The 27,912-nt window shown below is 55.0% G+C and overlaps 1 protein-coding gene across 3 annotated transcripts in view; it reads left to right on the forward strand.

Annotated features, from left to right (window-relative positions):
* The window catches only part of ST3GAL4 (ST3 beta-galactoside alpha-2,3-sialyltransferase 4), a 53,996-nt gene that overhangs the window by 13,944 nt on the left and 12,140 nt on the right, over positions 1 to 27,912 (forward strand). Inside the window, exon 1 of one of the 3 annotated variants that reach the window (XM_065937387.1) lies at positions 2,082 to 2,267. The exons of the other annotated variants lie outside the window; for them this stretch is intronic. The gene's annotated coding sequence lies outside the window, so the exon portion shown is untranslated. Of the gene's footprint in view, positions 1 to 2,081; positions 2,268 to 27,912 lie in introns of those variants that run through there. 3 annotated transcript variants of the gene reach the window in all.

Raw genomic sequence — 27,912 nt, forward strand, 5'->3', positions numbered from 1 at the left:
TTGGCAAAAACCAACACAATACTGTAAAGCAATTACCCTTCGATTAAAAAGAAATAAATTTAATAAAAAATAAGAAAAAATAGAAACAGATTATTTTAGGTCTTATGCAGTTTAACTGCAAGAAAAAGGTAAAATGATATTTTAAGTACATAAGACTGATCAAATTCTTTGACACATAAGAAGTAAACAGACCAAAAATCTCTACCTAACAGACAGCTAAGGCTTCCCAAGTGGTACTAGTGGTAAAGACCCTGCCTGCCAACACAGAAGACATAAGAGATGTGGTTTTGATCCCAGGGTCCGGAAAATCCCCTGGAGGAGGGCATGGTAACCCACTCCAGTATTCTTGCCTGGAGAATCCTATGGACAGAGGAGCCTGGTGGGCTACAGTGCATGGGGTCACAAAGAGTCAGACATGCCTGAAGTGACTGAGCGTGAACACAAAAGACAGCTAGGAAAAGAAAGGTGAAAATAAAACCCTACATTTTTCCCCGTTTTTAACGACTTTAAGAACAGGGTAACATGGCATTTGCATCTGATTACATTTTGTATTAACATCAGTATTAAATGAAGTCTTTTGGCTTAAAAAAAAAAAGTATTGGAGTACATAGTTGCTTTACAACGTGTTGGTTTCTGCTGTGTAGCAAAGAGAATCAGCTCTATGTACACCTACACCCCCAGGACACTGAGTAGACTTCCCTGAACTATAAGGCAGGTGCTTATTAGTCATCTATTTTATATACATAGTATCCAGAATGTAGGGCTTCCCAGGTGGATCAGTGACAAAGAACCCCCTGCACTGCAGGCTACTCTGAATGATACTATATGGGTGAGTATGTGTCATTATGGGCTCCTGTGGGGGTTCAGGGTTAAAGAATCCACCTGCAATGCAGAAGATAGGAGTTCTATCCCTGGGTCGGGAATCTCATGGGCAGAGGAACCTGGCAGGCTACAGTCCATGAGGTCTGGAGGGTCGGAGGCTACTTAGGAACTAAACCACCACTACCATCAATAGTGCATACAAGTCAATCCCAGTCTCCCAGTTGGCCCCACACCCCTTTCCCCCCTGGGGGTCCATACATTTATTCTCTACCTCTGTGTCTCTACTTCTGCTTTGCAAATAGGTTCATCTGTACTAGCTTCTATCCTAACTTATCCTTGAGTGGGCGTCCACTGTGAGCCTTCTCTTTGCCATTAGCTGGTTAAGCTTTCTTGGGGGTTGGGGTCTTACGTGTTCCTTGGAGCTCTGCTAATCCCTCCCCGCTCCACCCCCCTCCCCCGGTTCTTCACACTAAGGGCTCTTCACCTCTGAGAGTGTCTTGGGATCTGGGGATTGTCCTGCGGGTGGCTTCTGGACGGTTCTTCAGCCTGAGTAGTTTCCTGGCTTGATTGGGGTGGGTGGGCCCCAGGCACTAGGCTAAGGGCCTGGCGGGTTTTTCCCCTCGGGGCAGGATGCCTGGCGCCTTCAGTAAGGAACAGAAACTAAGACGCTTTCTCAAAGCCAAGAAGGGGTGTGCAAAGGAGGTGCAGAGGGAGAAGTTTGGGGGTGGCAGGGCCGGTGCAAAGGGAGGGCGCAGGTCTCCGACCACGGCACCAGGCCACTGTGCGTAGGAGGGGCGTGCCTCAGTTTCCCGAGGGGGAGAAAGACACGGTTCCACGCGTGGGAGAGCGGAGAGCGCTTTGTAGGGCTCATTGTTTCCAGGAGGGCGTGCATGGGCTGCGCTGGGCACATCCATCCTGGTGCTACTCACAGGCTGCGCCCGCCTGAACTCTGCGCCCTCACCCCACCAGTCTCCTCCTACCCGCCCCGCCAACACCCCCCACCGCCCGGCTCTCCGCCGCCACACACACCCCTCCGCGCCCGCCCCATCGGTCTACCCATCCGCTCCCCTCGCCCCGGGGCCCGCCGCCCCCCGGTTCCGCTGCCGCCGCCGGCGCACCTTCCCGAGTCGGCGGCCACCCGCCCCGCCCATAAGCGGGATCGCCCCTGCCCTTCTTCCTCCTCCACCCCGCCCTTCCTCCTCCTGCCCGCCTGCTCCCCGCTCGGCTCCCCGGCCGTGTGCGCAAGCGTGTCCGGCCCCCTTCCCCGCCCCACGCCGGGGCCCGGGCCCCCGCCTCCCAGCAGGCGGACTTGCCCGCTCCCAGGCCGGCCCCGCGCCTGGGACAGGGACCGGGCCGAGAGGAGCCGCCGCGCCTCCAGCCCGTGCGCCTAGCGGATCTGAGCTGCGCGCGGAGCCATCCTGCCCCGCCCCGCGCCACCCGCGAGGGTGAGTACGCGGCGGCCGGTCCCCGTGGGGCCCGCCAGCGAGGGCGGGGAGCACCTCCGGGTCCCGGCCGCCCGGTTCCCTGCCCGGCACCGCGAGAGGGGAGGTGGTCGGGCCGGGCACGTGGGCGCCGCGCGGGTCCGGGTCGGGGTCCCGGAGGGGCGGCCACAGCCCAGGGATTCCTTGCCCTGGATGGGATTTTCCACGGAAAGCCGATTGTCTTTGCTCCCTGGGAGTGAGCGAATGGGACGGTCCTCCTCTCTGGAAAGTTTCTAGCCCCCAGCCCTGCGCCGAGGCGGAAGAGGCCCTCCCCACCCCGCCTCCGCGTTGGGCATCCTCTGAGCCGCGCTTGCTCCCACAACTGCCCCACCAGGTCCAGGAGGTCGGCGGGCTGGCTTGGCTGGAGTTGACAGGCTCTGCTGGGGCCGCCAGTGTGCAGGAGACCCAAGGTCGCCAAGCAGAGCCCAAGCGTGGGGGTCGCTAGCTGCAGACTGGCCGTGCCCAAGACACCAGTCCACGTTCCTGGGGGTCTTTGGGCCTAGGCTACTGTGTCTGGGACCTGCCTGGCTGTGGGCAATGGGGAGGGATGGGGTTGGGGTGGAGTTCAGTTCGGGGTAGAATCCCTGGGCTCAGTTGTCAGTGCTGGGTGCCCCTCTGGGGCCCCTGCTGGCTGGGACCTCCCTGGCAAAACCCTCAGCTGCCAGCATGTCTGTCAGCACTCGCCCCTCCATTCCCAGTCTTGGGGGAGGCTCTGCCTGGGCCATCTGAGGCCTCATCTAATGTTGTTGCGCCCCTGTCTCCCAGACTGGGTCCTGAGTGCCAGTGTAGGGGGCTCCTGCCAGAGGGCTGGGGCTGCAGACAGTGTCCGGGGGCTCAGCTGTGCCTGTCTGACCTCCTGACCACCCACAGGCTGGCACACCCTCTCACTTCTCAGGGCAGCCTGTGCTGTCCGCCCCCCAGGGTGGGGTGGGGGTGGTGGAGGCACAGTGTGGAAGCCAAGTTCAGGCAGACTTGTTCTTTGTGGAACCTAGGGAACGGGCCTGGCACAGCTAGGGTGGCAGAGGCGCAAACCAAAGCCACTCTCCTGAGCTATGCTCTGCCACCTGCCCGTCTAGACCCCTGCACTGGCATCTTCGGGGGTGGGGGGTTGTTGGGGAGGAATCGTTAAGGTGCTGAGTGCCATGGAAGTTACCTGCACAGAGGCAGAGGTATGTGAGTATTTGCTCTTAGCAGCATTTCTCCCACACCCTCCAAAGAGACTCTCCAAAGGCTGCCCATAATCCTGGAGAGGTTGCCCGCGAGGTGCCAGCTGCTTCGGGCCTAGAAATGAACTTCCGGGGCTTCTTCTCTTTGCCGGGAGCTAATTGGCGAATACCCCCTGCCCGAGTTGACATGGCCCAGGTCCCTCTGGCCTATACCTGGCTTGGTTTGAGTCTCCACTGCAAGGCTCTCCGTGCCTCGTCCCTCAGCATCCGTGTGCTGGGCGGGAGATCTGAGGCTGTCCCCTGGGCCCTAGGCCTCCCTCCCAGCACCCGAAGGAGAGCCAGGAGTCTGGACCTTTCCCCCAGAGCCCAGGTTATCAGGCCTTCAGAGGGGAGGGTGGATGGTAGGAAGAGTTAGCAAGTAGCCTGGGGTCTCGTGCTAGACCTGGAGGCTGAGCAGCGTCCGTGGCTTGGGAGTGGGCTGCTGCTTGGGGCCATAGGGTCCCTTGCCCATGAGTGGAGGCCCAGGCCGAAGCAGTCCTCAGTGCCTTCTGAGCTGATTTCCCTTTCGTCCCTCACCCGCTTCCCTTCCCAAAGCAGTGACTCACTCCCACTCCTCAGAAACAGAGCTCTTTGGCCCCTCCACCCTCCCAGCCCTTTTAGATTCCTAGGATCCAGTTTTCGGGTTTAGAACCGAGAATCTGCTCCTCTTAGAACTGTAACAAGTCCTAGAAGGAAAGGGCTTTCCTGGTGGCTCTGCCTGCAAGAGAGGAGACAGTCAAGACTCTGCCAGCAATACAGGAGACCCGGGTTCGATACTTGCGTTCCGAAGATCCCCTGGAGGAGGAAATGACAACCTACTCCAGTATCCTTGCCTGGAGAATTCCATGGACAGAGGAGCTTGGCAGGCTACAGTCCATGGAGTCTCAAAGAGTCGGGCACGGCTGAGTGACCGACAATTAACACTTTCTCCGCTTTTCTACAGCTGGGGCTAGACCTCCCTTCCTGGGCCCTGTGATCATCCATGGTTTACGCACTCTGGCCTGGCATCTATGTTGCACTGGGTGCCCACCCAGGCCCTATGTGGGTGCATTTTCTGGGTGGACTCCTCCACTCAGAGCGGCTCAACAGTTTGGCCTCTCTTTCAAGGAGAAGGGGGTCCCTCCACCTTGCAGTAAGACATCATGGTCCCAGCCCATGAGGATGGGGTGGGGACCGCCACGTCTCCTGCAAGGGATCCTTCAGATCAGTGTCCCAGAGGGTCCCAGAGACTGAGGACCAGACCTACAGCTTGTGACAGCCGCCAGAACCCAGCTGAGTTCCCAGGCCCTGGGGGTTGGACCGTGGGTGCTAGGGAGCAGGGCAGTCAGGTAGGGGGACACCCAGAAAGTGTATGGGGCCTGACCCTCCCCCTCCTGACTCCTCAGCTGCCTGGGAGTACGCATTCTTCTGCAGGAACTAGCTAACTTCTCATACCTCTCCACCTTAGGTCCTTCTCCACTCTTGTCCTTTTGGTTTCCTTGAGGAAGTGCCTAGGGCGGGCAGATTTGGGTGCCTGTAGTCATTAATTCCCTCTCTCATTGGTCACCCTTTCCTGGAGGCGCTCAGCACTTGTCCACGCTTGTTCGGAGTGTGCCAGGAGGGGTTGCTGGCCACGCCTGGACTCCAGTTCACTCCTGACCTGTGCCGCAATGTGTGTGTGTGTGTGTGTGTGTGTGTGTGTGTGTGTGTGTGTGTGTGTGTGTGTGTGTGTGTGTGTGTGTGTGTTAGTGACGCCCTTTATTCTACCGGCGGAGGAAGTGGTCAAGTGTTTGCTACAAGTGGGAGCAGCTGTAGTGATGCCTGAGCCCCAGGCAGGTGCGACGGGCCTCTGACTGGCGCCCCTGAGGCCCACAGAGGGGGAAGCTCTGCCAGGGGCTGCCCTGTGTTGATTGCTCTTCAGATGAGGAGGGCCATCCTGAGCCACAGGTTTTCTTTTCATCTTGGCCTCTTGCCTGGGACCAGTAGCCCTGCCGCCAGATGACCGCCCTATCTCTGCCACCCCTACCCCCCGCAAAGCCACCCTGCAGAGACATGATGTGATTGTTCTAGAATTTGGAGCCCTGGCTTCTGCCCCGAGCCCAGGAGGGAGGAGGGTGCTGCTGCGGGGGTTTGGAGGAGAGTGTCCACCTGGGCCTCGAGGGTGGGCACGGCCTGGTGCCGCTTCACTCCAAAGCCTGAGTGGGTTGGGGACTCTGGGATCTTGCTCTCCTGTGGAGGGTGGAGAGCGTGGTTGCTAGGAAGAGGACAGGAAGCTGTTTGCAGAGTGTTTGGCGGGCACACCGTTGTTTCTGCCGTGGGTCCAAACCCTCCACCAAGGTGCGGGCTCCAGGGACTTCGGTGATGCTGCCGCACCCATGGTCTGCCCTGTCCTCCACCGGGGCAGCCTTCACAAATACCTGGCCTTCTAGTAAAAAGAGAGATAGCGAATAACAAAAGTGGTTACAATTTATCTATCAAGCTATCAAGCGCTTAATAAAAGCCTGGCACAGCAAACCTCTACAAAAAAAAATTCTACAAAAAAAAAAAAAAAAAAAAGCTGTGCTATTCACTTATTTACATCACTTCGTGTAAGCTCATGTGACTCTTTCATTAAGCCCGTTTGTAAATGAAGACAGGGAGGCGTGGGAAGATTGGACCACTTGGCCAAGGTCACACAGCTTCTAAGCAGCTGAGCTGGGACTCTGCCTGCATCCAAAATCTTGTGCTTTTCAGCCTGGTTCTTTACTGTTCCCCAAGCTCATCTCACCCTTCCCCGAGATCTATGAAGAAGGCAAGTCTTGGCGGTGTGAAAGGGTTTGCTCAAGGCTACAGGGTATTGGTGACCACGGGGACACGGCCCTTCTGATTCTCAGTCCAGAACTCTGTGCGGCCCTCAACCCCATGTCTGACCCTGCTGGTCCTGGGCTTCCAAGCCCCTGCCTCTCATCTGGGCAGGGCCGGGTTCCCCTTCCTCCCTCCCTGCTCCTGTGGCCCCTCCCAGCCCCTGCCAGCACCCACCTCTCCTGCTTTCCCGCCGGTAATTGCTTCCATCTGGCCTGCCTGCCGGCTCCTATTCCTTGGAAATGCGGCTCCCTGGCTGCTGCCCACAAGGCCTCATCCGGCAACAGTGGGGATAGGGAGGGGTCCTCTGGGGTCTGAGATCAGGGACCTGCCTTGACAGCTGCTCCCGACACCCCCAGATTCCTGCCGGGCCGTGGTGGCTTTGTTCCAGGGTGCTCCTGGACCCCGTCCTGGGCTGGTCAAGACCAGAGAGGATCCTCAAAGACCTACATCCTTTTTGCTTCTTAGAGGTTGCTCCGATCAGGAGGAGGGAGGCCTGGTTGGCAGGGTTGGCAGGAGAGAAGTGGGGGTGCTGGGGCCCCGCCCTGGGGACCCCTTGCTCGAAGCTTACGGGAAGAGAACAGCGGCAGGGACCCAGGGACCTGGGAGCTCTGGGCAGGTGAGCATGGAGCCGGCTCATGTCCTTGGGTTCTGAACAAGGAACTCAGAGCCAGCAAGACTAGAGATGAAGCTTCGTCCTTTGTCATGATGAAAAAATAAAACTGGCACGTTTAACAATGCATCCAGAGCTCTGTGGGCTTCCTTGCCTGGGGAGGGGAGGGGACCAGGTCCTCAGTGCGGCCATCTGGAGATTTCAGGAAGAAGACTCCGCCTGGGGGTGGGCAGGGAACGTGCCGTGCCCCTGATGCTGCTCAGCCGTGACCCTGACAGGGACGGTCCAGAGGCGATGCAGGCATGGGAGGGGCGTGTGTGTGGGAGGGCTGTGAACGGGTTTGGAAACTTTCAGGGCGTTTTCCTCGCTGACTCAGGAGTGGTTTCGCATAAGTTCCAGAAACCTGTCGTGCTCTTTGCCGTGTTATTCTTGCCTGGAATGGTGTCTAACATAATAAATGCTCGGTAAATATTTCTTTGCTGAGTGAATGGAGGATGTAGATCGGATATGACCTTGTCTTCACCATGTCCGCGCTCCGCTTCCCCCTTTTCTTGGGGTGAGGGCTTCCCAGGTGGTAAAGAGCCCGTGGTAAAGAATCCACCTGCCAGTGCAGGATATGCAGGAGACATGAGTTCGGTCCCTGGGTTGGGGAGATTCCCCTGGAGGAGGAAATGGCCACCCTCTCCAGTCTTCTTGCCTGGAGAATCCCATGGACAGAGGAACCTGGCGGGCTGCAGTCCGTGGGGTGTCAGATGTGACTGTACACACACATACACTTTCTTGGGGTGAAGGGAGAAGAGTTTCCCCTTTGACAGGCTGTTGAGGACCTGGCGCAGCAGCCTGTTCAGACCTGGGAGAGGCAAGCAGGAGTCCCCCGAGGCGGGAGTGAGCAGGAAGCTGCCCCCCAGGAGGGCCTCCCCTCTACGCCCCCACACCAGGGCCAGCTGGTCACCTTCTTGCTCCCATCCCCCTTCCTCAGCCCGGCTTTCAGGTCCTTGCACAGACTGGTCCCAACCTCCCCTCCTGCCTGACACTTTATTTGGGTCCAAGAAAAGCGCCCCTGGAATGGAACCTTCTAGGGTCTCATGTCAGGAGTAAGGGCTTGGGAGGGGGTTCGCCCCCCATTCTTGCTTCAACCCAAACAATGCCACGTCTTCCTTCTACATATTGGTGTCCCATATAAAACTGCATTTGAAAGTGGGACGGGGGTTGTCCAGTAGGACTGTTCTTACACCCACCCCCCCAGCCACGTGTCCATGTCCTCAGCTCCAGCCTCTGCTTCTGCTGGCCCCTGACAGTGACTTGGGTGCCGGTGGCAGTCCTCTTCCTAGATAGCTGGTGTCCTTCAATATCCAACTCGAGCCTATCCCAAGGCTTCCCTGATGGCCCTGCACACCCCTCGAGTCCCAACCTGTGACATCAGGGGGCCCTGTCCCCCACTGCCCGGTGAGCCCAGAGGGCCTCAGATGGCTGGGAGGGCAGGGCTGCATTAGCACTTCTGAGTGAGAGCTCATTTCCATAAACGTCCCAGCGCCTGGGGTCCTGCTCTGTAAATGCTGGCTGCCGTGCTTTCTGTGATTCAGTAAGTGGGGCCCAGAGACTGGAGCGCACTTTCTCTGGGGACCAAGGATCTGGGCAGGTGGTGTCTGTCTTCTCTGCCTGGAAAGAGGGTCGAGAGCATGTGTGTTTGGATGTGTGCGTTGGAGTCAGTTCCTGTGTATCCCCAGCATTTATTCTGGGGCGTGCTCCTGTGTTTGAGCAGGGATTCACATGTTTGTGCTCAGAGATGTGTTTGTAGGTTTTGACACAGAGTGGACCAGAGCAGAGATCACCTGAGAAAGATCTCAGAGTGTTTTCTGGGTGCCTCCTGGCTCTGGAGTGGGGATGGGGCTGTGGGTTCTCAGATCTGCCTCCTTGTTTCCCCATAGGGGCTTCAGGAGCCCCTGGCTAGGGAGACTCTGGGTCATATTTGATGGGCTGAGCATTAGCCCTCCTCCCAGCAGTTCCACCTGCTCTTCGCTGGTCTTACCCCAGAGGGATCACTGCTGAGACTGGGGCGGCAGAGGGCGGTCTACACATTCCCCAGCAACACCTAGAAGTCTAACCACCCATCCCTTTCCTCGTTGGTGACCTTTACTTCGAGAGCACATATCCAGTAACATCCCAGCACCTGCGGTCCGGCTCTATAAATGCTGGCTGCTGCGCTTTCTGTGATTCCGGATCACAGACTCTGAGGTCCAGAGACCGAAGAGTGCTTTCTTTGGGGGCCAGAAAGCCGGGCAGGTGTTGCTGTGTCTTCTCTATCTGCTCCCAGCCATATGGCCTTTGGCACGTCCGGAGCTCTGATTCTCCACCAGCACATCTGATAACTGGGCTAACAGTGCCGCGCACGGGATTGGTCACACAGCACAGACAATACGCGTGAGCTGGGGAGACTTCAGAGGTCCAGGCTGATGTTAGACTGACTCCAGGGCAGGACCTTTGACCACCTGACTTCCTGTCGCATCCCCGGCACCGGGCTGGCACACAGTAGCCTCTCGGTAACTCCTTTTCGCAAAGATGGGAGCTGAGACTCAGAAAACGAACTCACTGTTCCAGGTCACAGAGGGACTCTTGCCCCAGGCAGGAGCTCCCACTCCTGTGCTTCCCCCTGCCTCCATCTCTCCTTTCTCTGAGGTTCTGGTTTATCTTCTAGGTTCCAAAGATGTAGGATTGTTGAGGCTGAAACCCCTGGGTCCTGGCTGACGGTGGGGCTGGCTGGGCTGGGACCAGTTGTCTGGAAATGCTCCCACCCTGTCCTGCTTCTCCTGGACCACCTGTCTGGCTCAGAGGGTGTGTGTGGGGGTGCTGCCAGGGGGCATCCTCTAGGGCTGGAGCTTCTCCTTTATGCTAAGTCATGTCCCACTCTTGGCGACCCCATGGACGGTAGCCTGCCAGGCTCTTCTGTCCACAAGATTTTCCAGGGCACAAATATTGGAGTGGGTTAGTGTGTCCTCTTTTCCTTTAGTCCCGTCTTTGGTCCTTTTCCTCTTTCTCTTCTTTTTCTGAGCCCCCCCACCCCGCCACCGCCTTCCTTCTCTCCTCCTTCCGATTTCTCTCCCCTTCTTCTCCAACCCCCCTCTTCCTTTGTGTCTGCCTTCCCTTCTTTCCCGTGCCCCTCTGCCCCCACCCCACGGCAGGTCTCGGCACCCACACCGTTCTGCTTAACGTGGCAGCCGGACCTTGGGTGAGCCGGGCGGGCGCCCTGCAGGCCGTGGACACTCCGGAGGGCCTTCTCCTTGGCAGCCTCAGCGTTTTCGACTGAGATGACTCGTCCAGCAGTTGGGTTTGGTGAAGGGACAGGGCCTGCCGCCCCCAAGTGCCGATGCTCTCATCTTACGCTTAGCTTCCTGGGCCCTCGCCTGCCCCCTTGGACATCTTCCTGGGCAGGAGGGCAGGCTCTCATCCTGGACCTAGGGCCTCCCAAGAAGTGCTGGCTGGTGGAGCTTCTCTGGCCTCTGACCTCTGCCCCCCACCCTTTTCTTTCCAGAGCACAAAGGCTTTTCCTCAGAGGTACCTGGGGTGGTGGAGGCTGGTCAGAGCAGAGAGGAGAGTTCTGCTCAGATGCCTTTCAAGTGAGCATAGATGAGTGTGTCCATGGGTTGTGTGCCCGACAGAACGCAGGCCTGCATCCCTGAGCGGACAAAAATAGGGTGCACCGGTGTCAGTCTGGGCGCCCCTCAAGGCCTTCACGGTGCGGCCCTGTCCCAGCCCTGAGCTCCCCTCTCTGGGCTTTGGGGCCCTGGCTTTGCACCCAGTCTCTGGTCTGTCTTGGGGGCCAGCTGGTTCCCTGCTGTGATCCCATGCGATGGTGACTGATCCCTGGCCACCCGTTCAGCTGCCTGGGGGCCCTGGGGCCAGCGTTCGCCCCCCACCCTCCAAAATGGAGGCATGTGGGGGCTCCCTGCCCGGTGTCTCACCCCTGCCAAGGCGGAGGGAATGGGGAACAGCTGCGCTGGCCGTTCCCGGCTCCGTATGGATTTGGTTTGACAACAAAGCTCCCTCTGTGTGTTCCTGGGCCCCTTACATAACCAGGGCGGGGGAGGCAAGCAGGAGGAGTTGGAGATGGGGACAAGGAGACACCAGGATGGGGCGGCTGGAAAGGGGACAGGGACCGGGAGGGGAGGGGAGGGGCGCACGCGGGAGGCTGGCCTTCGAGGAGGCAGATGGGAGGGTGGAGGGAGGAGAGGCGCTTGGCTCAATCCCGCGGTTCCGTTTCTTGCCTCCCAGGGCGGGAGGAAGATCGGTTTCCAGGTCCTCTGCCTTGTCCTGTGGATGCCTTGTCTTCCTTGCTGGAGCCCCCACCTGTCAGCCCGAGACCTGCAGAGGAGGGGAGTGGAGTGTGGGGGTGGGATGGGGCCTCGGCCTGGGAGGTGTCCTCACCCGACCCGGTCGCTGATCACATTCCCTAAAGACGGGAGTCCGTCTCCCAGGACCTGGGCCTGGGGAACCCCTCCAGCTAGTCTCTCTGTGGTGGTGCTGAGGGGCGCTGACCCTGTCGGGGAGGGGGGCCCAGGCCTCCCAGCTCCAGGCCCTCGATCCCTTCGGAGGCCGGTGGCCTTGCACACTGCCTCCATCAATAATCAGACCCTCTCTGCTCCCTGTGGCTGTCCCTGCAGCTATCCAAATAGAGTGAGAAGAAAATGTTCTCTTTCTAGAACAGCTGGACTGACAGGCGCGGAAGGCCAGGTGTGCTGGCCACACTGGGGTGTGTCCCGGGACACTGGGGTGTGTCCTGACAGCTCCTAGGCAGGATGAGGGCTCTCGGAAGAGGCTGGATGGGGCCTCCCACTTGCAGACGGGGCCAGCGGAGGCTGGCATCCTGGGCCTTCTTGGGGTTGGCGACTCCTCCGTGCCTCGGTTGCTCCGAGTCGGCTTATGGCCCCAGCTCGCTTGGAAGGAGCCTCGGGTGTGAGCTGGCCCTGAGGGGGTTGCTCGTGCGCAGGCCACCCTTGCAGCCTGAGAACAAGGACGGCTCTTAAACAGGCAGAGGGCAGGCGCTGCTGGCAGAGCCCGGGGTTTTCTCGGGCACGAGTGACGGAGCGCTCAGTGGTCTGGCTCGTGGCTTGACCCTGGGCACCAGCCTCCATTAGGTTTAGGGTGCCCGCCCAGGGGCGTCCCGTGGGAGCCTGGGCCAGCAGGTCTGGGAGAGGCAGTGTGGGCGAGGCACAAACCCGAGACTCCGGAACCCTCAGTCCCCAGGCCCTGTCTGCCCCAGTCTTGCCCTCCTCCACCCCCAGGACTGGGTGCCAGGTTGAGTGTGGAATTACTGGTGCCTTGGGGCTTGAGCCCACACATGGGCTCGAATGGGGCAGAAGGTGGGCGGGGGCGTGTCCTGGATTTCTGTGCTGGCGGATGAAGATCAGCTGCAGGTGCAGAGAGCCTGGGACAGTCTAGGAGGGTGATGAGTGAGCACGAGGGGCTGGCGGGGGCGACCTCCCCCTGCCTGACCTTGGCCACTGGCTGCCCCAGGACTCTCCCCCACCCCCGGGGACACCTTTACAAGACTGGATTCTCCTCCCTTGCTTCCCTGCAGCCTGCCTACCCCATGACTCACCTTCCCAGGTACCTCCGAGCCCGACAGGGGTGTGGGGCTCCTGGCCAGGGAGCTGGGCTTGGCCGCCCGGAGCCAGGAGTCCAGGTTTCCCCTTTATTGAACTTTTGGAGATGCAGAGCTCCCCAGAGGGCTGGTTCAGCCACTCCTGGCTCCGCCTGGAGCTCAGGCTCCTGGGCTGAAGGCCCAAGGGACCTGCAGCCTGACAAACAAACTCTGGTGCAGCTGGAGCTGAAGTTGAAGGAAGCTGGTGGGCAGTACCCTCCTCGAGGGATGGGGGAAGAGAGTCCCCTGGCAGAGGGCGCCCAGCTGGCCCCAGAAGCTGTATGTTGGGGCTGGGAGGAGGGTGGGCAGGGAGGAGGAGGAAGTGTGTGTGTGTGTAGGAATCAGTTCCTGTGTATTCCCAGAATTTATTCCGGGGCGTGCTCTTGTGTTTGAACAAGGATTCATGTGTTTGTGCTCAGAGATGTGTTGGTAGGTTTCGACACACAGGGTCTGAGGGGACCAGGGCTTGTAAAAGAGCTCAGAGTGTCTTCCGGGTGCCTCCTGGCTCTAGGGTGGGGATGGGGCTGTGGGTTCTCCTGCAGACGCCCCTGGCCAAGGAGACCCTGGGTCATATTTAATGGGCTGACCCTCCTCCCAGCAGTTTCACCTTCTCTGCTCCGGCCCTACCCCAGAGGGATCACTGCTGAGGCTGGGGCGGCGGGGGGCGGTCTACACGTTCCCCAGCAACACCTCGAAGTCTAGCCACCCATCCCTTCCCTCATGGGTAACCTTTAGTTCGAGGAGAGTTGAATATACAACTAATTCGTAGAAAAACCTTACTAATGTAAAAAGGATCTCAAAAGGGTCTCTCTTACCCAATCTTTACTCCCAGGGGACAGGCTGATGCAGAAAACAGAGGTCATGTTTTCCTTCTCCACGGTTTCATTTCTCCTCTAGACACCCCACCCTGGGGGCTGTGTGCCCGCCACCGGGTCAGCATGCACAGCCCTCTGCCTTTGCCCTCCGCAGCTCTGACCCTGTTGGGCTCCTACTAGGAATTCAGACGTGTACTGAACTTTGCCCTGCTCGGGGTCCCTAGGAGTTCCGGCCCTGGAGAGGGGGACACCACACTGGACTGAGCTGAGGCTCAAGTGGAGAGGGCACCGCCCCTGGAGCTGCTGGGGGGCGGAGGTGTGGCTCAGAAAAGGGGGATCGCTCTGTGGCACTGGCTAGGGGGCTGTGGCCACGCCCCGCTGGAGCCTGACATCTTCTCCAGGAGGGGCTGTACCTGCAGAGCGAGGGCAGCTCCTCCACTGAGACCTCCAGCTGGCTCCTACGTGGGATCCCCGTGTAGTGAGTGCAGGCAGAGTGTGGGTGGCAGTCCATCCTCGCCCCGCACCCCGGGGCAGCAGTGTGTGTTCCATGCAGTGTGTACAGTGGATCCAGCAGCCGGGAGGAGAGGTGAGTGTGCGCGTGGTTGTGGTGGCAGGCGGGAGCTGTGGACCCCTCCCCAAGCCGGGCTGGGGGCAGACCTTGAGTGGAGAGGGACTGCCATCCGTCCGGGGAGGCCCAGACCAAGAGCGTCCTTCAGCTTCCAGGGCCCAAGTGCTTGCTTTGGGCCAGGCCGGTATGGAGGCTGCCGGCTTTCAATCCTGGGCTACGTTTTGAGGCTCCCGCACCTCCCAGAGCTTGTTCTTGCTGCTCCCACTTTACAGATGGGAAATCTGAGGCCCAGGAGATGTAGGAGCTTGTCCAGAGCGACCCCAGACAGCTCACCCCAATTCATGGGTGCCAGACAGTGAGCAGTTCAGACTGCTTGAAGTCTTTATTTCTGGAGACCTCCGGGACCCTTCACGTGTCTCTCTGTGCCTCAGTTTCCTCGCCTGTAAATCGGGATTCTTTACCACTGGGCCACCTGGGAAGCCCCACCATGTAGAGTGTTTTAAAAATTAAATAGGATGACACACAAGAGCTGCTGGACAGCCCCAGGGATGTTTCTCAAACTGAATCCAGAGTCTTACGCCTCTATTAATACCCTCTGGTGACCTCTCAAGGACTGTGAGTAACGTCCAGGCTCCGGGGTGGCCTGTGACGTCCTGGCACCACCACCGGCCCTTCCTCCCTGTCTCCGGTCACCTGGGACTTGTTTCTGTTACTCATACTTGACAAGCCTCAGGGTCTTTTGCTCTTCTTTTTGGCTGGAAACTCTGCTCCCTTTAGCGCCAACCCCCGCTTCCGCCCCCTCCTTTCCACGGTCTGAGGTCTAAGCCAAGGACTTGCTGACTCTCTATCCTAAGATATGCCCGGCTCTCTCTGCTCCACTCCCCTGTTCTACTGGCCTCCCCCTTGTGTTCGCCATCACCGTTTCTTGTTTATCTATGCGGTCCTAGGGTGTCTTCCCCACCAGCCCTTTTACCTGGCTGTAGTTCAGTGCCCAAGTCAGTACCCCGGGTGCAGTAGGCCCACCGTGCTCATCAGCTCACGGTTCTTCTGCGCCGCTCGGCCTACCCTGTCCCCAGAGGCCTCACACCCCCAACCTGCCTTGGTTCAGGGCTGTTCCTGCTGACTCGCCCTTCTGAGGAAAGCTGGGGACAGGGAGGTGTCCCCTTGGGACTCCTGGCCCCGCACAGGATCCGTCCTCAGGGTGACCTTCACTTAGAACATCGCCCAGCAGCCTGATGTTCAGGAAGTGGGTACCAGTGGGCCAAAGGTGGCAGAACTCTTTCCCTAGAAACCACATCTGTTGGTAAAAAAAGGGTATCTGTGAGTTCAGAGGAAATGACACAGAAATATAAATACGAATGAGCAACGATGCCAACTTTCCCAGGACACCCCCCGCGCTTCAGTGTACACTCAGATCTTTGCATTGTGCTCTTTGTAACTGGGCAGGGATTACAGAGAAGTGTTTAATTACCTGCTATAAATGAGGTAGGCTCCTTGCCCATACAGAGACGTTATGGAAAGCAGGATGAATGACCCCTGCAATTGGACACAGCTCTGTATCCAGGTGATGGCTTGACAAGCTGAGGGAGGGCTGGGATTCGGCCTCCACTCCCCACCCAGGCCGGGCCCTACACCCAGCGTGCAGGCTGTGCCCAGCTGCCCCTGTCATCCCCTGTCTGTGGAGTGGGACGCAGAGAGAGACAAGACGGGCTCGTGTCCGCTGGACCTTTGAGAGGGAAAGACCAAGTGTGTTCTGGAGTCTGAGACCAGCAGCTTCTACTTTTCTATGGTAACCACCTTGGAGCTCCTCTTACCTAGCCTATCCAGCCACCCCAGGAGGAAGGGCCTGGTCTTTATCTCCATTGGACGCAAACTTGGGATCCAGAGAGGTGACTCGTCCCGTACTTGTGCGGCCAGTAAGTGGTTGATCTGGAATTCAGGTCTGGGTGTGTAAGTACTCCAGAGTTTACATTCCTTATTTTTTTTTTCTTCTTCTCTTTTCCTTTTAGCAGAACTTGTGTTGAAAGTGTATCTCACGCACCCGTTAAAAAAAAAATTAAACGTCAAAGGTCTTAAACATAAAGAAGGTCTTTCTCCCATTCTCAACCCCTGCCCCCTTCGTTTCTTTTGCATTCTTGGAATAATCGATTCCTGTAGAGACATAGCCACGTCAGCGTGTGAGTCATTTGGCAGAAGGGCATTGGAGATACACGGAGCACTGCTGTCCACCTGCTTTTTTGAAGTTTCACCGTGTGCTTGGAGGCCTCTTGGTGACATTGTGCTGACACGTGCATCCGCTTTTTCACAGCTGCGTAGTGTTTCGTGCGTTATTTGTGTGGTGTTGCTTCTAAACAGGTCCTTGTGGATTTTCGGTAGATTTTCAAGTCATTTACATCTTTCGCTGTTGCAAATGGTGCTGTGTGTAAAGATCATGATGGAAATGTTCGTGCAAACACAAGAGACTTTTCTGTAGAAGTAACGATGGAATTCCCAGGCTAAGGGGATTTCAACAGATATTGCCAAGTCACTTCCAAAAAGGTCACTGTGATTCACCCCTGATCTTAGAAAGGGCCTGTTCCCCACCTCCTCCAGCTCTGGCAGGCCTCCGGAGCTTTGCTATTAAGATCAGTGTAGAACAAGCCTTTCCTCTGTGCCATTATATTATGTATTGTAAGCTGCTCATTCATGTCCTTTGCCCATTTCTCTGTTTGATTTGTTGACTTGTTTCCTTATTGACTTGCATGAACAGATTATAAGCTAGAGAATTCTTTGGTCTGATATGCATATTTTAGGGGGATACTTTTCCTAGTTTGTCATTTGTCTTTTAATTGTTCATTCTCCCTCTCTCTCTCTCCCCATTCTTCCTTCCCTTCTGTTCCTTAAATCTTTATGTTGTTGAATTTTCCTTTTCTTTTATAGCTCCTGATTTTTTGGCTTAAAATCTGTACTCGGTGTCTTCAATATAAAAATATTTCAAAATAGAAAGGATAACAGAATTCCATATGACAGCCAGATTTGCAGATGTTAATGTTTTTGCATATTATGTCTGATGTTTTAAAAGAAATAAAGTATTTAGGAGAATAGAACGAAGCCTTGACTCTATAATCCATCCCAGTCTATTTGATCTCTTGGTGAATGTCGTAGTCACCAAGAGTTGGGCGATTCCTCTATTTTTTTTTTAACTTTTAATTTTATATTGGAGCATAGCCGATTAACAATGTTGTGACAACAGCCAGGAGACTCACCCATTTATGTACCTGTATCCATTCTCCCCCAAACTCCCCTCCCATCCAGACTGCCACGTAACATGGAGTAGAGTTCCCAGTGTTGTACTGTAGGTCCTTGCTGGTTATCCATTTTAAATGTAGCAGTGTGGACCTGTCAATCTCCGTGTTTTTTTACATTCTTATAGCTCACATACCCTCTGTATAGTCTTGTTTTATGTGTTTTTAAAGTTAATGAGATCACACTACTTGTATCCTTTGATAGCATTTTAAAAAGCTTAAGCATTAGGTTTATCCTAATAGATCCATATAAGGAATTTTTTCAGTTTAAGTCACTGTATAGTATTTAATTGTGTGAAGATACAGAGTTTGTTCAGCTGTCCCTCCATCTGTGGACATTTAAGGCATTTTTATTCCTTTGCTGTTGCCGCAGTGCTGCAATAAACATCCTTGGTGTGTGTACACATGCAAAGGTGAGTTACTCCGGACTCTACAGGGAAGTGGAATTACCGGATCGTAGAATATGTACACCTTCATCCTTACTATTGATAAATACTGTGAATTACTGTTCTCAGCCTCATGTCAGTGGACTCCTGCCAGCAGTGTGCAAGGAGTCACATTTGGTTTTAATCTGCATTTGCTGGTCACCTAGTGAGGTTGGACATCTTTTCACGTTTATGAGGTGTGAGGTTTTAAGCTGTGATTTGCCTTTTCCTGTCCTTTGCTTTATTCTCTTTGGTTTCTTGGTCTCTTTCTGATTGATTGGAAGGATTACTGCTATATCCAGTTATTTGTTGATGATGTGCCGTCTCTGACTTGTCCAAGGCCAAAACTCTTTACCACTGCACCACCGCCTCTGCCTGTGCTGGGCAGTTTGGGGAGGATGTGTTCTGCAAATGGAGTACTGCTCAGGAGAGGGGTCTGATCAGGGGTCTGGGCATCTTCTCTAGGAGGTGATATACCCAAAAAGGGAGAGTGGCTTCTCCAATGAATCCTCACCCCTCTTCTTCATCCCATGTTCTCCCATCCCAGCAACATACCCTGAGCCTGGCTAGGACGTGGGATCCACATTTAGTTCATGCAAAGTCTGGGTGGCAGTACCCTCTCCCTGGGCAGCTGTGTGTCCCATGTGGTGTGTGCAGTGGCCCCAGCAGCTGAGAGGAGGGGTGAGCGCAGTTATGGTTGTAATTGCAGATGGGAGCTGTGACCTCCTCCCCGTGCTGGGCTGGGGCAGACCTTGAATAGAGAGGGACTGCCACGCGCTGCGGGCAGGGGGCGGGTGGGGAGCGGCCCAGACCAGGAGTCACCTTCAGCTTCCAGGGCCCAAGTGCTTTCTCTGGACCCAGTCGGTATGGAGGCTGTGGGCTCTCAATCCTGGGCTATGTTTTGAGTCTCCCACACCTCCGAGAACATGTTCTTGCTACTCTCATTTCACAGATGGGAAATGAGGCCTAGGACATGTAGAACCTTGTCAAGGGACACCCGGCCCTGTGACCACCTGGGTTGAACCCCAGGTCTGTGTCCAGACCCCTTTCCTCTATTTCTAGGAGGTCAAGCATACTTGGAGGTCTGGGGCTTGCTGGCTGGGGTGTTAGCCCAGACTGGCCCTCTTGAGCAAGTAAGACGAAGGGAGATTTCCTGGTCATAGAGTGTCTCCAGGCTTGGAGCCCTCCTGGCACCCCACAGGGTGTGCTGGCATCAGCTCACAGTGTGGTCCAGGCACCTTGGAGCTGGTAGTGATTGAAGTGAGCCAAAGGTAACAATAGCCAGTTCTGCAGAAACAACACCTTCTTGATAAAAAGGTGCGTTTGTAAGCATAGCATCATCCACTTGCCAAAAAAGCATGGCCCTGGCTGGCTCTGCAAGGTCCGGAACTGAGCTTCTAACAAGCCCCCGGCGCCTTGTTTGCCCAGGTCATTGCAAAGGAAGGGTCTGGAATGTTTTAACTTGACGAAACTTTCCGTTCATACTTGTTCTGCTACTTTGCTCATTCATTTAGACATCTGTTCATTTCAATATTCGTTACTTACCCGCCACGCATCAGGTGTTACATTTGGTGCTGGAGATACTGTGGGCCCTAAGAAGGCGCTGCTTTCCTGGGTCACCAGATCTCCTGAGTACGGGAGACGGTGTGGGGTACCTACTACAAGAGGAGGTAAGCAGGGCAGCGGTGCGGAACAGACGGTGGGAGTTTTGGGGGGGCCTGGGACCCTGCACTGGCTGGAAGCGTGAGTACCAGGACCCTCGAGGGGTGGCTCAGAGAGCAGCCTGGGCTTGGGTCCCACCAGTGATATCAGGTCCCTCACCGTTTTTATTGTAATCAACCCCGACCAGGACCCAGATATGAAACTGTTGACTCTGACCTTGCCTCCACCTCCATCCTCAGATGGGATTAGGTTGCAGAGGGGGGCATATGAGCTAAGATTCTTATCTTTGGGGAGAGGAAGGTGTGTTTAGGAGGTCTGGTGAAGCCTTGGGGGTTCACCCGGGGCTTCCTCAGTTCCGTTGGCATCCAGTTCTGCACCATGTAAGGTTCAGCCCTTAATGCTGTGCTTTTGGTCAGAGAACAGACTGAAAAACAGCAGTTTTTCAGTGATGTTCTCATCTACCCACGTGCCACAGAGTAGTGGCCTTTGGATTCCACTCAGCTCACAAGGCAGGAGTCTTGTCACTCTTCCTGAGTGTTTGCTGTGTCCCTGGAGGATCAAGTAGTAAAGAGTCTGCCTGCAAAGCCAGAGACCCAAGTTCGGTCCCTGGGTCAAGAAGATCCCCTGGAGAAGGGAGTGGCAACCCTCTCGAGTATTCTTGCCTGGGAAATCCCATGGACAGAGGAACCTGGTGGGCCACAGTCCTTGGAGTCACAAAGAGTCGGACATGACTGAGCAACTAACACTTTTTTCTACCTTCTCTTGGTCACCACCACAACCAAACCGGTAGGGACTCTTTACCTCCATTTTGCAGATTGGGAGACTGAGGCTTAGGGATGCTCAGTGGTTTCCCCAAAGTCATAGTCTGGCAAGTGAACAATGCGGGGTTCAGTCCTGGAGGCCAGTCCCCGGTCACAGCTTTTGGCCAGAGCAGGCGACAAGGTCCTGGGGAGGCAGTTCTGCCTGACCCGTTTGCCAGCCATCACGGCTGTCCTCTGGGCACCCAGGAAGAGCCAGCCAGGGCCATGCTTTTTTGGCAAGTGGATGATGCTATGGTTACAAACACACTCTTATACCAAGAAGGTGTTGCTTCTGCAGAACTGGCTATTGTTACCTTTGGCTCACTTCAATCACTACCAGCTCCAAGGTGCCTGGACCACACCGTGAGCTGATGCCAGCACACCCTGTAGGGTGCCAGGAGGGCTCCAAGCCTGGAGACACCCTATGACCAGGAAATCTCCCTTCGTCTTACTTGCTCAAGAGGGCCATGCAGGGAGGGGCTGAGAGCCAGTCCCGGGTGGGATGCCAGGGGCAGGAGGAGGTTAGGTGCGGGCAGAGTGGAGGCTGGGCTGGTGGGCCAGGTGGTACTGTCACCTTGAACTGTGCCTCCGCAGAGGGGACGTAGACAGAGGAGAGGAGGGTCTTCGTGACTCTGATGCAGCTGAGACCTGAGGATGGTGCTCACTGTGACCAAGAATCGGTGTAAAGGAGCCCTTGGCCTCCCAGCCGCGGTATAGCCCTCCGGAAGCAGATTCAGCTTCATACACGCTTCTGGTGGGGCCTGGGAGACTGGTCCAGTGCCATCCAAAAGAAATGCAATGGGAACCACTAAAGCAAGTCACATAGGTAATTTTAAATTAAAAAAAAAAATTTAATTTAGCCACATGTTTAAAAAGTAAAAATAAGGTGAAGTTAATTTTACTGTTTTAACCCAGTATAGACAAAAGACTCTTTCAGTGTGAGATCAATGTAAATAATTAAAAAAAAAAAATAAGATTGCTTTCTAAAATGAGGGCTCTCAGAAGGTCAGGCCGAGGCTCCTGCCCCGGGCCGCCCACGAGGGGAAGTGTGGGCTGCTGGTTGGCCACCTCAGTGTAAATGAAGCTTCCCCGGTGGCTCAGCGGGTAAAGAATCTGCCTACTATGAAGGAGATCCAGGGACCATCCCTGGGTTGGGAAGATCCCTTGGAGGAGGAAATGGAACCCACTGCAGTATTCTTGTCTGGGAAGTTCCATGAACAGGTGGGTGGGCTTTAGTCCATGGGGGTCTCAAAGAGCTGGACACGACCGAGCAACTAACGCTTTCATACTTTCACACACTTTCAATGTGAGTAATTTTTAAGGTGATTGTTTCCTCTTTTTGGTAGTGAGTCTTTGACATCCAGTGTATGTTCCCTGGCCACGTGAGGCTGTGGTCACCTCTCGCTGGATGGGATGTCACGGGGCTGGTGCTGTCCACCATCTTCAGAAGGGGCATCCGGAAGCCAGAGGGAGGAAGGGGACTGGCCATACTGGGGGCTTCAAGCCCCAATTCTGTAGAGCCTTTAGCTTAGACTCCTGGGGGCTGGATTCATCGACTCCTGGGTGGGAGGCATGAGGAAGGAACTGTGCAGATCCCTGGCCACACCGGAGTTTCACTTTGTTTATTCTCATGAACCTGTATTTTTGATTCTCCACCCCATCATGACACTGCCGTTTTGTTACTAAGCGAATGGAATTCAGAGTTCCTGCCCCACCCGGGCAGACTCCAGAAACATGATTTTCATGTGGCGTCTTGTGGTGTCTGTGGTGTCTTATGACTGGCAGCTGATAAAGTGGACAATATCAGTGTTTCTTTACAGGAGGTTGCAGGCCGGGGCTGTTTGAGATGCCGGTTGTGGAGGCCGGGGTACCCTGTGGAGCCCACGGGTGGGGAACAGAGAGGCTTCCTGCCCTGGATGGGGAATCCTCTCCTTTCCTCCAAGCTTGGAATTCTGGAGAGGTGCCACGTCTGCCCACTGGTGGGCCTTGAGGCAGTTGGTCAATTCCTCTGCCCTTTGCTGCCTCAGAAGAGCCCGGGGCCAAGAGCAGCTCACTCCCCCCTGGTCCTGCTGAGATCATGTTGTTCTCTTCAGCACAGGGGGAAGGCACACTGCAGCCCGTGTCTAGCATGCGTCAGGCCAGAGGGGCTGGCATGGGTATCTCATCTATGACTACTGCCTCTTCCCCTCTCGCTCCGCCTGCTCTGTGACACTGAAGTTCCCGACGATTAGATCCATTGATAAATTCAACAAATTTGTATCTAGAGTCTGCTGAGTGCCAGTCACTGTTACAGACATGGTTAATCCAGCATCAAACAAAACAACAGTTCTTTGCAGGCAGGGAGTACAGGTGCGCTAAGTCGCTTCCGTCGTGTCTGACTCTATGCAACCCAGTGGAGAGTAGCCCACCAGGCTCCTCTGTCCATGGGATTCTCCAGGCAAAAATACTGAAGTGGGTTGCCATTTCCTCCTCCAGGGGATCTTCCTGACCCAAGGATCAAACCCATGCCTCTTATGTCTCCTGCATTGGCAGGCGTGTTCTTTACCACTGGCGCCGCCTGGGCCAGGCAGTCGAGGAGAGGGATCTAAAATGTCAGGTGTCGGAGGGATTTTTGATGGGAGGTGGAGAAGACGAGTGGAAAGCTGAATGAGGAGGTATCAAGCCTTTGTCTGGGGGAAAACATTCCAGGCTGAAGGAACAGCCGGCACAAAGGTCAAGAGCAGGGGTTAGGCCCAGCCCAATCAAGAACAGGGAATCCTGTGTGAGTGAAGCAGAGTAAATGAGGAAAATAGGGAAAGAGGGCAGAGAGGTGCTGGCCAGGAGATCGCGTGCATCCTCACAGATCAGAGCAAGGGCTTGGCCTATCTCTTTGGGTAGATGGGAGCCATAGAGGGGATTTTGAACTGAGGAGTGGTGATTCAGATGACTGGTCATTCTAGAGAACTGCAGTTATTGGACCACACCCAGGAGTGGCTGAATATAACAGAGCAAGACTCCAATGACTTGTGTCCTCACCTTGCCCTACCTCCCAGTTTTATTAGTTACATTCAAGTCATCGTCCACACTAGGCCCCTGTTAAGAAATAAAATACACCTTGCAAGTTTGGAAAATATGCAATTGGACATTCCTTATCTTTAATTACAATCTGTCCCAGATAAGTAACAGTTTGGGGATGTCTATAACTTAAATACTCGTTTGGTCACCTTTGGGAAAGAAATGCAAAGAAGTAGCTGTACCTGGAAGCTAGATGCGAATTTCTGGCAGAACAGAAAATATTATTATAACACAGGCGTAATAGAATTAGGAAATTAAAAACGTCACCTTCCAGCTCACACTGCCCCCTGGAATCACGGCAGGGGGCTCTTAAGCTGAGGAACCGCTGTGGGTATAGATGGTACCTTCAAGATTCACACACCTCAGCGGGCTGGAGACGTGACCGAAGACTCCCGAGGTAAGATGTTTGCAAGTAGATGTAGCACAGACCCGCTCTAAGGTTCCACGGAATAGTCACACCAGTTCACGGTTCAGGAGACCTGGCTTACCAGCCAAGGGCTGCGGATTCCCTGCCAGTGAAGTGGCCCGACCGTGAGAAACTGAACGCAGGCTTTGCCAGCATTTGTGGAAGTCTGGTGTCCAGATGTAGGGCGATGGTAATCCCATGAACACAGCTGCGGGCATTGAGGACATGCTGGAGGACTTCCAGGGGAGCTGGGGGTGGGGGGCGGCCTGGAGACTGTCTCACTAGGAAGCCTGCCCGAGAAGGACCGAGCGAGGCTCCTCTGAGCTCTCATAAGCCTTGCAAGAACTTTGATGTAATGGAGGGCAACTTCCTCGAGTTGCTCCAAAGGGCTACAAGTGGGCTCTCCAAGGATCTTGACATCTTCACCAGCTGGTTTCGGGGTGGTAGAGGGCAGGGATTAGGAATGTGGCCTCTGGAGCTCAGCTCCTCACTAGCTCGGCGACCCTGGGCAAGTTGCTGACCCTTTCTGCACCTCACCTCCCTATCTCCACAGTGGAGATAATAATAGTGTTTAACTCACAGGGTTGAGATCATACTTTAAAGAGGCTTGTGCTCGCTTCGGCAGCACATATACAAAAAGGGTCTTGCAGGGTAGCTGTCAACGTGCAGTAATGTCTGGAGACGTTGTGGGTATTGGAACTGCAGAGTGGGAGTCCTACAGGCACCGAGTGGGTAGAGGTCAAAGGTGCTGTAACCAGCCTGTAATGCACAGGACAGTCCCCACGGCGACGACTCCCTTGGTCCCTAAAGCAGTGGCAGTGAGGCTGGGACCTGCCCTCTGGTGTTATACACAGTGAGTGCACAGTACATTTCAGGATCACTAAGAGATGCCAGGTGGCTCAGTGGTAAAGAATCCGCCTGCCAATGCAGGAGACATAAAAGAGATGCAGGTTCCAACCCTGGGTTGGGAAGATCTCCTGGAGGAGGAAATGGCAATCCACTCCAGTGTTCTTGCCTAGAAAATCCCATGGACAGAGGAGCCTGGTGGGCTACAGCCCATGGGGTAGCCAAAGAGTTGGACACAACTCGGTGACTAAACAACAACAAAAACAAGGGATGTAATACATTTTAAATCTCATCTTATTACTTGTGTGTCAGATGTTTATATTGGATTGGCTAAAAAGTTCTTTTGGGTTTTTCTGGAAGATGTTATGAAAAACCCAAGCAAGCTTCTTGGCCATCCCGATAAAACATCTGCTAGGTTCTAGGCACTATAATAGAGTCTGAAGATATAAAGCAGGCCTGGACTTCAGAGGTCATAGTCTTATGGGCAAGATAGAAAACGCTTAACTGTGTAATATAAAATTATATTATGTGATAAAGCATCTTCTTTAGGCTACGTGCAGTCATAGACTGTTGGTATAAACAAGCTTATAATTGGAGAGGTCAGAGGATAGTGGGCAAGCCATGAAAATAGTAATTAGATAATACAAAATTTTACTATCTGATAGGTGCTAAAATAAAGACATAAACAATATTGTGTGGAAAGAAAAACATTGCCGAGAATTGTCAGAAACACTTCATAGAGGAGGGGCTGTTTGAGCCGATGGTGTGGGGGTGAGATTGTTGAGGCTAACAGTGGGGGCCTGGGGTCTCCATATAGGAGGAAAGCCTATGCAAAGGGGTGGGGATTCTGTAAGAAGAAGAGGCTCCTGCAGGTACTAGGGAGGAGCTAGGAGATGGACGTACAGGGCTTGTGGCCTGGGACTGAAACACCCTTGTTGTTGTTTAGTCACTGTGTCCGACACTTTGTGACCCCGTGGACTGTAGCCCGACAGGCTCCTTCGTCCATGGGATTTCCCAGGCGGGAATACTGGAGTGGGCTGCCACTTCCTTCTCCAGGGGATCTTCCCAACCCAGGGGTCAAACCTTCATCTCCTGCATTGGCAGGCGGATTCTTTACTGCTGAGCCACCAGGGAAGCCTAGTGAAGCACCCTGGTTGCCTCTACAAAGAGCTTTGGTTTTTCATTGAAGGAATGGGGAACAATGAAAGCAGGAGGGTGGTTTGGTCCACTTTGTTTCTTAGAAACATACTGGGTAGGTAGTTCTGAAGAAGTGGCTCGAGTGAAGCAAGACTTGTGGTGAAGGGACCAGTTAGGAAGTGGAGAAATTGAAGTGAGATCTAGAGTCAGTCTATGGTTCAGGAAAAGGAGAGGAAAGCTGCTTTCAGAAGAATTGGGTTGGCCAAAAAGTTCCTTTGGGTTCTTTGGTACCAGTTTATGGGAAAACCCGAACCACCTCTTTGGCCAATTCGGTACTTCCAAGGCTCTAGGCTATGTGACCTTCACGCTGCCCTCATCTGTATCAGGCTTTGCACCCCAGTGCCTCCACAATGTTTAGTGGGAGTTCAGCAAGCATTGCTGGAATGAGGAACCAGGGGTAGAATGGATGGCATTCAGCAGGGATGGGGTGAAGGGAAGGGGGACATTGGATGGATGAGCTGATGAGAATGTGGGGTTGGGAGGGTGCGGACAGATGGGGGTCCAGTTTTGGACATGTTAAGTGTGAAAACTTTAAGATCATTAAGGGAGGATGAGCTGAAGAAGGAAATGGCAACCCACTCCAGTATTCTTGCTTGGAAAATCCCATGGATAGAGGAGCCTGGTGGGCTACAGTCCAAGGGGTCACGAAGAGTCAGACATGACTGAAGCGACTCAGCATACACACAGGGAGGATGTGCAGTAGAAAACTGGAAATATTAGGATGGGTTCCAGGAGAGAAATTACAGAGCTGAAGAAAGAGCTTGAATCATCAGGGTTTGAGTAGTAGTTAAGCCTCTGAAGATGAACGAACCTGGCCTGGGAAAACAAACAGAGAAAGAGCAGGGGTTCAAGGGCAGCTCCCTGGAGAAGGCCAGCGCTTACAGAAAGTGCAGCGGGCGCGGCGGAAACCTAGACAGTCTTGAGCTAGAAGCCAGGGAGGCCTTGGCTGATAAGCGCAGAGGCCTCGGGATGAGAGATTAGTGAAAATAGACCTTTCTCAGGTTGACAGTTAGGAGGCCACGGAGGGCTGCGGCAGGAGTGAACTCAGCAGAAAAACAAGGTAGGGATGGGTGGTGGACTGGTAGAAGGCTGAGGGGCACGTGAGCATGTAGCTAGGTGAACGTTTGACGATTGGAGCTCGAGATGGAGATGCAAGGGTCGCTGGAGGAGGAGACAGAGGCAGAGGGTTTGTTTCTTTTTTAACTTTTTTTTTTTTTTTGCTGTGATGGGGAGATCCTCATTGCTGCTGGTTGCAGAGAGCGGGGGCTACTCAAGTTGTGCTGTGTGGGCTTCTCATTACAGGGGTTTCTCTTGCTGTGGAGCACGGGCTTTGGGGCATGCAGGCTTCAGTAGCTGTGGCGCTTGCGACTCAGTACTTGCGGCTCCTGGGCCCTAGGTCACAGGCTCAGTAGTTGCGGCGCATGGGCTTAGTAGCTCCGTGGCATATGGGATCTTCCCAGATCAGGGATCCAACCTGCGTCTCCTGCATTGGCAGGCGGATTCTTGACCACTGAGGCACCACGGAAGCCCAGAGAGGGTTTTGTTTGTGTTTTAGGTACAGGGAGAGTTGAGTCTAAGTCAAAGGGAGTGGAGGAAGGCGAGAGATGGAAGCAGCAAGGTAGGGGCATCAATCACTGGTTGGGAACAACGCTGGAAGGGTGGGCGGGGACCGGTGTCTGCGTGGTGGAGGGGGCAGGAGGGAGCAGGATTGGCAGGTGAGTGTGGAGGTGGCAGGTGGGCAGCCCCGGATTTCCGCCCAGAACTGAGGGACACGGACATAGATCGTGTGACTCGCTCAGGGTTTCTGAACCAGTAAGATCGCAGTCTCTGCTTCTGCCCCACTGGTTTTCCCACCCCCCTTCTCAGGAACATTAAGCCACAGCCCTCTGATGGGCCTGGAGGGGCCTGGCATCAGGCATCAGGCCGTGTCCACGGGTGACGCTCTGTCCTGTTCCTCTTGGTACAGCGGGTTCCTCCTGAGGACTTCCGGAGCGTGTGAGGCTGCCAGGCTCCCAGGGCTGCGGAAGGCCTCAGTCCTTCCCCCTCGTCCTGCCCTTCGGCGAGTCTGAGGCAGGGCTCAGCATCTCTGCAGGCAGGGACACCGTGGATCTCAGCAGAACACTGGGAGGGCACGCGGTGTTCCTGCCTTGGGGTCGGCTTTACCTGGCTGAGCTGCACCTCCCGGGCAGCTGGTGGTAGGCAGAGGTTGCCACACTTTGGACATGAGTGGATCAGATTTCTGTTCCCCTGCTCAGGTACCCTTCTGTGACTTTCCT

The sequence above is a fragment of the Muntiacus reevesi genome, chromosome 5 (assembly GCF_963930625.1).
Source record: "Muntiacus reevesi chromosome 5, mMunRee1.1, whole genome shotgun sequence".
NCBI classification, from domain to species: Eukaryota; Metazoa; Chordata; class Mammalia; order Artiodactyla; family Cervidae; genus Muntiacus; species Muntiacus reevesi.